General features: G+C 27.6%; 1 long non-coding RNA gene across 1 annotated transcript; it reads left to right on the forward strand.

Annotated features, from left to right (window-relative positions):
- The first annotated feature begins 5375 nt into the window (after positions 1–5375).
- On the forward strand, positions 5376–7701 carry LOC140062941 (uncharacterized). Its single transcript, XR_011847559.1, has 4 exons — positions 5376–5562; positions 6121–6221; positions 6599–6683; positions 7233–7701. It is a non-coding gene; the product is annotated as an uncharacterized lncRNA (long non-coding RNA).
- The last annotated feature ends 3351 nt before the right edge of the window (positions 7702–11052 follow it).

Here is an 11052-nt window from a genome sequence, read left to right on the forward strand (position 1 = left end):
ATTGTATTTTTATTCATTGAAACCAAATAATATTAAAATAGGGAATAAAAATAAGAAACACCGAGTCTGTTTACACGGTCAGAACCAATGCTAAATCCAAACCATCCGATGAAAATAATAAATAGAATAATACTCAGTACTTAGTTATAACATGGCGTTGTCAACAATACTGTTAAACATGATCGATAATGACCTCACATGAGCCTAAATGTAGCAACGTGTATTATTATAAACATTCCAAAGCATAAGAAACTGCAGAACATGTCTGCGCTTTAAAAAAAGAAGATATAACTAGTTGGTGTTTTTTTTCTGTACACAGAAACAATTATACAATATTAAAAATCAACAAATATTTTTTGTAATTAAGTATTTTTATTTCATAGCGTATTTTTTTCAACTATGACTATACAATGTCTTCATCCTATACTAGAATAACATGATACGCAGTATATTTTATGAATAAAATATAAACTTTTCAAACATAATTCATCATAGCTGGAATAAAAAAAAAACTATATTGAATACAGTACGTATAATTTTACATTGTATTACTTGCTAATATATTTGGAAAAAAGACATAAGGTAGTGAATAATAAAGTGTACCATAAACAGAACTGGATAAATATGTGTCTATTTTATTTCTAACGAGAATTACCTACATTAAAACGATTTACCAAACATTTTTATATTTTTATCAAACCTTACCAAGCGTGAAGCCGATCTTTTTTTTAAAGACGACGACATGTGTAAGGACAAAGAAAGCTTTTTAACAGAAGAAAAAATCTACTTCGAACTGTGCGAACTAATTAATGGCGAAAACCTTATTGGAATACAACGAATAAGAAACCTCCTGAGGATTTACTTAAGTAGTCATGAAGACAGGGTAAAGGTTATTTTAACGGGAATTAACATAAACTCTAAACACGTAATTCTATATGATTCAAATCCATATCTCCCATCGAACAACAGTATTTAATAAAAGACGTCCCGATCTCTGTTACAATGATGAATTTGTTTCAATGGGAAACTACCATTTAAAGACAGTCTACCACGATTAACAAAAATCAATGGATGTAAAGCGAAGCAGATAGAAGTAACAAATAATGTTTCAACTGTAATGAAGATGATCGCAAAGCGAATCAATGCCCAAAAATGTTCAACTTACGTGCAAAAAATGCAGAAATGATGGGCACAATGAAAAATTCTGTACTTATTCAATTCAATATTCATAAGCCAAAATTATGAAAGTTAAAACTTCTACAACTAAGGACTAATAATAATAATAATAATAATACTAATAATAATAATCGTGGCACCAAATCCGAAGCAAAGAACAATAGTCAAGAACACAATCAAGAACAAGAACAGAAACCTTCAAAGACTTCCGACGAACAAGTTACTCAAAATTATACAGCCGCCCGTCATCTAGTTCTGTGAAACCCCCCCACCCCCCCCCCCCCAAAAAAGAAAACGTCTTCTTAAGGTTAAGCAAGTTAAGATAAGCTCTATTTCTTGTAATTGTTTTTGACTTAGATTGCCCGATTACACAATTATAAAAAAAAGAGTAGGCATACATTTTATTAAAAAAAAAATGAAAAGAAAATAAAAAAATAAAGCCCTGCATTTAATATCATTAAATTCCAGAGGTATGTAAGAAAATTATAAAAAAAAAAAAAGTGTTTAAATACTGTAAAGAGCAAAAAGCTGTATAAAATTTTGTATTTTAGAGAAAAATCAAAATTCTAAAAATGTAATGTGGAAAGGCGAAACCTATCACAGTTTCGGTACCGGTACAACAAAGAGTAGAGGTGTCTCTATCCTATCAAAAGCAGGATTTGATTTAAATGACATAAAGTACAAATATGTAGCCGAGGAAGGTAGACTTCTCATTATAAGTATAAATCATAATAACACCGTTATTACCTTTATAAATGTTTACGCCCTAAACAATTGATACTGTACCGTAGCTAATGAATATGTATTAATATGGTGATATGAATTGTATACTAGATAAAAAAGTAAATTTTAGAATAAATAGTGTAAGTCGCTATGATAATTCACCACTAATACTACAAAAATGTATGAACAAGTTTCACTTGATGGATATATGGAGATGATACCATAAAGATAAATCCCAATTCACTTGGAGAAGAAAGAATACATACAGACCTTTAGAAGTCTAGCGCCCTCACTAGAAACGGCGACATATAAATAACTACGGATATTAGACCTTGTATATTCTCTGATCACCAGGCTATATCCCTATAAATTTTAAATGATCAGAAAGAAAGAGGACCGGGATTTTGGAAATTAAACAATAGTGTTTTGAATGACGAAATATACGCGCTAAACATGATAAGTAAGCCTATCATTGCAAAAAAACCCCCGAAAAAATGAATATAATTTGAAACCAGACAGTCTATGGAAATACTTAAAAGTTAAAATAAAAGAATTCACATGTAAATACTGTTCTAAAAAGAAAAAAATTAGAAATATTAATAAAACGAAATTCATTGAAAAAGTTAACGAACTGACAACAACCTGAATTTAACTTATAATCAAGAAACAGAATGTCAATTAAAAAAAATTTAAAATAACTTGACGACACACAGCAAAATTTGAAATTCTAAGCAAGAAAAAAAAATCTTGTTTTAAGAAAAAATTCTTAAAATAAGTATTTTTTTTCTTGTCAAGATTTAAAATTACTTAAAACAAGAAATAATTTTCTAGAAAAGACACATTTTCTTAAATTAAGTTTTGCAATATTCTTGAAAATGCTTATTACAAGAAATATTTTACTTAAAATAAGAAGTCAATATCATTCTCTTCTTATTAAGAATAGTTTTGCTTAAAACAAGATTTGAAAATACTTAATTTGAAAAGTATTTTACTTAAAATAAGAAATCTATATTATATTTATCCCTATCAAGAATAATTTTTCTTAAATCAAGATTGATGAATTATAAAAATTACTTAAAACAATCAATATTTTTCTAGGTAAGACAAAGTTTCTTAAATTAGGTTTCGCAATAGTCTTGAAAATACTTGTTTTGAGAAATATTTTACTTAAAATAAGAAGTCAATTTCACACTACCCTTATCAAGATTATTTTTACTTGAATCAAGATTCGCAATATTCTTGAAAATGCTTATTACAAGAAATATTTTACTTAAAATAAGAAGTCAATATCATTCTCTTCTTATTAAGAATAGTTTTGCTTAAAACAAGATTTGAAAATACTTAATTTGAAAAGTATTTTACTTAAAATAAGAAATAAATATTATATTTATCCCTATCAAGAATAATTTTTCTTAAATCAAGATTGATGAATTCTAAAAATTACTTAAAACAATAAATATTTTTCTAGGTAAGACAAAGTTTCTTAAATTAGGTTTCGCAATATTCTTAAAAATACTTATTTTGAGAAATGTTTTACTTAAAATAAGAAGTCAATATCATACTATCTTATCAAGACTATTTTTGCTTAAATTGAGATTCGCAATATTTTTAAAAATACTTATTTTGAGAAATGTTTTACTTAAAATAAGAAGTCAATATCATACTATCTTATCAAGACTATTTTTACTTGAATCAAGATTCGCAATATTCTTAAAAATACTTATTTCGAGAAATGTTTTACTTAAAATAAGAAGTCAATATCATACTATCTTATCAAGACTATTTTTGCTTAAATTGAGATTCGCAATATTTTAAAAAATACTTATTTTGAAAAATGTTTTACTTAAAATAAGAAGTCAATATCATACTATCCTATCAAGACTATTTTTGCTTGAATTCAGATTCGCAATATTCTGATTTTGAGAAATGTTTTACTTAAAATAAGAAGTCAATATCATACTATCTTATCAAGACTATTTTTACTTGAATCAAGATTCGCAATATTCTTTAAAATACTTATTTTGAGAAATGTTTTACTTAAAATAAGAAGTCAATATCATACTATCTTATCAAGACTATTTTTGCTTAAATTGAGATTCGCAATATTTTTAAAAATACTTATTTTGAGAAATGTTTTACTTAAGATAAGAAGTCAATATCATACTATATCCTATCAAGACTATTTTTGCTTGAATTGAAGTCAATTCTATTTTAATATTCTTAAAAATACTTATTTTGAGAAATGTTTTACTTAAAATAGATTGTCAATATCCTTATATTCACACAACGGTAGAGCAGTTAGCACTTCAGTTTCAACTGATGAAAGAATCTGGGTAATCAAACTGTTTGTGCTTTGAATAATCGATTGCACTGCAACCTAAAGAAAATAATATTGATTTAATATTTTTTATATTCAAGTTTTAATATGTTTAAAAACTAAGTTGTGCTTTAGTTGGGGAGCTATGCAGCCTAACAAAAAAAATGTTATTTGTAACAATGAAATTGGTCACAAAAAAATGCAACATAAACTTAGAGTGTATAATGCCTAGGCCTAGGCCTAGTACCCAAGTCCTATAGTCACTATAGCTAATAGTCCTGTATAATAACAGTACCAGCAAGGCCTAGGAAATAGACGTATTTCTCTAATAAAAAATAGTTTAAAATGCATAATTGTTGTAATTTTAAAGCAAAATGGCTTACCTGTGGAATCTTGTTTCTCTCCTTTAATTTTAGTAGAAAGAAATCAGCATTTTTTATACTATTATCTGCTTGTTCATCCTCTAGTTAGTAGGCCTTCTTGCTGAGCATCAACAAGATAATTAATATTAAACAATCATTAACAGTATAACAATACTAGAATTATCACTACTACTATCGTCAGTTGATAAATCATCCCCGTTATAATAGTTTTTTTCTTCATTAACTTCGTCAGTCTCCTAGTCTAGGCCTAGTTCTACTTCATCCTCAATTGGCATCCTCGTTTTCTCCAGGCATACTTATATACTGATGTTTCCATCGTCAACTGCAGGAGGTTGCCGATTGTTATACTCGTCCTTAAAATGGCGTCTTATGACATGCTTGTAAAACGAATTGTAAATTCCAAGGCTTGCCGGGCAGCGAACCACCAATTCCACATGTTACTCGAAAATTCGGAGTATTTCCATGAATTGAATTATAATGCCTTAGCAAATAGGGTAGCAAATACTGTACCTACTTCAGTTTACTGGCACCAACTTATCGCTTTTTTTCGGACTGCAACAAACATGTGTCATTATTATTGTCTGTCGTATTACTGTTGGTCCAGACGTTTTATAGATTTGCTTTAACCACCATGGAGGTTTATACCTCCATGCTTTAACGTTGAGCAGTATAATGACCTTATACATTCTGGGTAAAAGGCCAGCGATAAATTTTTGGTTATAGTTGAAAAACAACACTGTGTGTGGTCGATGACCTACTGTAGCTCCCGGCGGGATCATGGCCAACGGTTTTTTAAAGTAATCATTCAAAATCTAGATTTTGTAAGTAAAAGACACCTTTCATCGCAATTTATATATTAAATGCTTCAATAGGCCTAGTAAGATTAGTCTAATATAATGTCGAAGGAAGACGCTTTGTTGAAGATCCGAGAAATAGATGAAGAAGTGGCCAACATTTTAACAGGTTCGTAGGCCTAATAATTATATTTTAATCTGCCAGCAGTCTAGGCCTAGCCTAGGCTCCTTCCTAGTTAGTAATAGTACTGTAGGCCTGGAACTAGTAGGTCTAGGCTAGCCTACTATGCCTGTACTGACGGACAGGTGTATAGGTTTAGCTTAGCATTTTAGTTCAGACATTGAAAGAGGGGACAAATATTGTCGGACCTATTTCAGCTAGGTATAAGGAAGGCCTAATAATAGATAATACAATTATAATGTAACAGTTATTTTGTAATGTAGCCATGAAATATCTACGAAGGATTTTACTGTATTATATACACATATTCCAATGAGAAATATAATGACATTTAAAAACACTTCTTTATATTTAATTAATTGTACACACTAAGTAATCCCCGAAGTGATCACATCGATATTGAAACTTTATGTTTTTAACTCTAAATTTAAAAAAAACATACTAAAAAAACAAACAAAAAACATACGTACTGCATAACTAAAATTGTTATATTAAATTTCTTTAAAAAAAAATGTGTTATTTACAATATCTTAAATTATTTGTTAGGTAATTGAAGAAGTTCGAAGGATACTAATTATTACTAGGCAAAGAGGAATGAAATACAGTTTATTTTGGTATTTTAAAGAGAAACACCAGTCCTCCATCTGGTAAGTACAGTGTATGTTTTTGTACTTTTATCTATTCATAAATAGTTTTATAATGGACCAATGGTAGTGAGGAAAATACGTGTACATATTGTGTACGTATTTTTAACAGCTTGGTTCGACTCAAGCTAGTGTCATGCACTCCTCCCTTTGACAACTAAAATTAAATAAATGACTTATGAATATTAATTTTTGACATATTAATGCTCTCCTGGCCAGCCCACCCTTTCCCCTTCCTTTTACATTGACCACCTACAAAACTGTAGGCTACATTATTAAAAATTTGAGCTACAGTATATCAAGTTTATGTCCATACATTATTCCACTCATTTAAATAAATTTATATAATATAATGTTTTCAATTTGTTATTTTTGGTTAGGTTCAAAGATAACCCATATGTTGTCAAATCTGTCAAACATATTTGTTGGGAAAAACTCATCAAAAAAAGTCTGCCGACCTTGAAGGTATTTAGTGTTTTTTAAAATTTAAAATACAAGTAACATTATGTACATTAAAAAAAAATCAAATTTATCTTAGCTTAAAATTCGAGGTATATATGCCTACTATGTTTACAATAATTTATTAAAATCAAACAATTAAACAAAATTTACATTTAATTGTATGATTGTTATTATAAACATTGATACGGAATAAAAACATCAATCAGGATTGAGCACCATTTTGCGTATTGTCTTCCTAAATAGTAATATTAAAAATAAATTTAGACCCTAATAATTTAACTAAAAATAATAGATACAGCCAGGCCTGTCTTTGGGATCGGTATAAACAGGGCAAAGTTTGTGATTAAAAAGTTCAAATGCATATTCCACCCACCCTTATGTCTTATAATGTAAAATTATTCTTACCACCGTTCTAATATTGCGTCATGTTTTTGTGTTTACCGCCCCAGATATAGGACTCTAAAACCACACCGTACCCAATTAGTTGATGATGTTACACATATTTTAAATACAGTAATAACTAAAACTATATTAATCTCTTTTCATTTTTAGGAACATGAATAAAGATCCAGAATCCTGGTCTTCACGCCGATCAGGTAATATGCCGGTATTGCTTTTGGACACAGAAATGGCCTACATTAAAGTTTAGCAAACAATTCTAACTACAAAGAAAGCAAAATTAGATGAGGCTCTAGTTACTCTCCTCTCCACTTTTTACCTTCTGGATTTCGATTATCCAAAATGAAAAGAAGTAGGCCTCACTATCCTTTAACAGTTAGTGATTTGTGATGAAAACACACCTGTACACTTGACAAAGGCTGTTGAATCATCATTAGTATACATTAATAAATTTAAAGACACCTAATAGTTTAAAGCCCAGGTGCGGGAGAAGAATTTTACGAAATTTGTATTTTACCATTTTAATGTTTTTAAGTTTTCTTTTGATGGCATTTTATTATTAATAAAAACAAGTTTGTTTTAAAGAAGTTGTATATATTATTGTACCTAATGTCATGTAAATTGTAGTTCTTAATGAAAATAACAGTATTGTTAATATTATGTTTTATAACATTCTTGAATTTATTTATTTAAGTAAAATATTACTTAACATGAGTATTCATTTATCGTTCTTAAAATAAATTTTTTATGATTTATATTTTATAGAATTCTTGTTTCAAGCAATTTTTTTCCCAATATAAGTAAGAATTTACGAATATTAATTTGATAGAATTCTTGTTTCAAGCAATACTTTTCTTAAAATAAGTAAACATTTACTGGTTTTTATTTGATAGACTTCTTGTTTACTTATTTTTAAAAAAGTTTTGCTTGAAACAAGAATTCTACAAATAAAAATCGGAATATTCTTACTTATTTTAAGAAATATATTGCTTGAAACAAGAAAACTAAAAATATAAATCGGAATATTCTTACTTATTTTAAGAAAAATATTGCTTAAAACAAGAATTCTAAAAAATACAAACCGGAATATTCTTACTTATTTTAAGAAAAATATTGCTTGAAACAAGAATTCTACAAATAAAAATCGGAATATTCTTACTTATTTTAAGAAATATATTGCTTGAAACAAGAATTCAAAAAATACAAATCGGAATATTCTTACTTATTTTAAGAAAAATATTGCTTGAAACAAGAATTCAAAAAATACAAATCGGAATATTCTTACTTATTTTAAGAAAAATATTGCTTGAAACAAGAATTCCAAAAATACAAATCGGAATATTCTTACTTATTTTAAGAAATATATTGCTTGAAACAAGAATATTAAAATTAAAAATCGGAATATTCTTACTTATTTTAAGAAAAATATTGCTTAAAACAAGAATTCTAAAAAATACAAATCGGAATATTCTTACTTATTTTAAGAAAAATATTGCTTGAAACAAGAATTCTACAAATAAAAATCGATATTTTGCTTGAAACAAGAATTAAAAAAATACAAATCGGAATATTCTTACTTATTTTAAGAAAAAAATTGCTTGAAACAAGAATTCAAAAAATACAAATCGGAATATTCTTACTTATTTTAAGAAAAATATTGCTTGAAACAAGAATTCAAAAAATAAAAAGCGGAATATTCTTACTTATTTTAAGAAATATTTTGCTTGAAACAAGAATTCAAAAAATACAAATCGGAATATTCTTACTTATTTTAAGAAAAAAATTGCTTGAAACAAGAATTCAAAAAATACAAATCGGAATATTCTTACTTATTTTAAGAAAAATATTGCTTGAAACAAGAATTCAAAAAATACAAATCGGAATATTCTTACTTATTTTAAGAAAAATATTGCTTGAAACAAGAATTCAAAAAATAAAAAGCGGAATATTCTTACTTATTTTAAGAAATATATTGCTTGAAACAAGAATTCTATAAAATACAAATCGGAATATTCTTACTTATTTTAAGAAATATATTGCTTGAAACAAGAATTCAAAAAAATACAAATCGGAATATTCTTACTTATTTTAAGAAAAATATTGCTTGAAACAAGAATTCAAAAAATAAAAAGCGGAATATTCTTACTTATTTTAAGAAATATCTTGCTTGAAACAAGAATTCAAAAAAATACAAATCGGAATATTCTTACTTATTTTAAGAAATATATTGCTTGAAACAAGAATTCTATAAAATACAAATCGGAATATTCTTACTTATTTTAAGAAATATATTGCTTGAAACAAGAATTCTATAAAATACAGATCGGAATATTCTTACTTATTTTAAGAAATATATTGCTTGAAACAAGAATTCAAAAAAATACAAATCGGAATATTCTTACTTATTTTAAGAAAAATATTGCTTGAAACAAGAATTCTATTTTAAAAAATCGATAAATTGTTACTTATTTTAAGGCAGATACTGCTTAAAACAAGAATGAAAAAAGCAATTAAATTCTTGGTAAGAATATTGTTCTTAAAGTATTATTTCTTGGTAAGAATAATTTTCTTGATAAGAATTTGTGTGATTCATGTTAAGAATTTTACGATTCTTGGTAAGCCAAAAAGTATTGAAATACGGACAAGTCAAAATTTACTTGTTTCAAGAAATATTTTGCTTGAAACAAGTTTTTTTTTTCTTAAAACAAGAATCAGAATTTTGCTGTGCATATACATGATTGAGGCCAAAGCAGCCCAAATCCTTTCTAGAATAGAATGTTGTGAAAACAGGCGTAAAAACAATAAGTTTTTCCTAGAAAAAAATACCGCAGAAAGAAACAAATTACCACGTTATTTAAATCTAATGGAAAGTAAACCACAGATACTAGTGAAATATTAAGTGAACAAGTTAATTTCTACAAACACTTAAAAAAAAAAATATATTCCGGGTGATAACATAAGAAGTTATCTTGACCAAGCAAAATAACTGTCGTTGGAAGACGGCGAACAATGTAAAGGTCTACGAACCATAAATGAACTAACAAATGTCATTCATAAAATGCACTTAAACAAAAGCCCAGGGTATGATGGACTAACTGGAATTTTAATTTTTTTTTTAATATAATTATTAAATAAATGTTATGTACATCCTTAAATTATAGTTATAAGAGAATTAATAACAAATTGGCCAATTACCTGTTAAATGCTGACTACAAAATAATGTCCTATCAAGTAGAATAAAAAAAATAATTGCGTCAATCATTGATTCCGACCAAAAAGGTTACATCAATGGACGGTTTGGAGGCGAGGACATACGCTTAGTAGAAGACGTTGTTTTCCAGGCCGATATAAGTAACTCGTCTGAAGCAATGTTTTTTTTAGATTTTGCAAAAGCGTTCGACTCTTTAGATAGATGCTTTATGCTAAAATGTCTCAAAAAGTTTGGATTTGGATTGGTTTACCAAAATGGATTGAATTGATTTACAAAGACACAGAATGTAATGGATGTCTATCTGAAAGTTTTCAGATGGAAAGTGGAGTGAGGCAAGGATGTCCACTGTCTGCTATCCTATTTATATTATCTGTAGAAATAATGGCTATTAATATAAGAAAAAATTCACAATGTTGCCCAGCAATACCAATGATATTAATAAATGTAGGCCTACAGCAAAAATATGTCAGTTGGCAGATGATACCGTCATATTTGCAAAAGATGAGATTTTTTCTTAAAATAAGTAGAGTGTTTTGGCAATATGTCAACTATGGAAAAAAGGAAACCTCTCTTTTTTGTTAAAATAATAATCATAAAAGCTTTTGAAATTTCAAAGCTTGTATATAATGCTAGCATTATACCTGTACCTAAGTATGCATTTTAAAAGGTAGAACAGATTTTATATAGTTTTGTATGGGGTAAAAACCCGTTATTAAACCTATTACAGAAGGAGGGCTCAACATGACGCACTTTAGCACACTG

This window comes from Antedon mediterranea, chromosome 11 (assembly GCF_964355755.1).
Source record: "Antedon mediterranea chromosome 11, ecAntMedi1.1, whole genome shotgun sequence".
In the NCBI taxonomy this organism is placed as follows: domain Eukaryota; kingdom Metazoa; phylum Echinodermata; class Crinoidea; order Comatulida; family Antedonidae; genus Antedon; species Antedon mediterranea.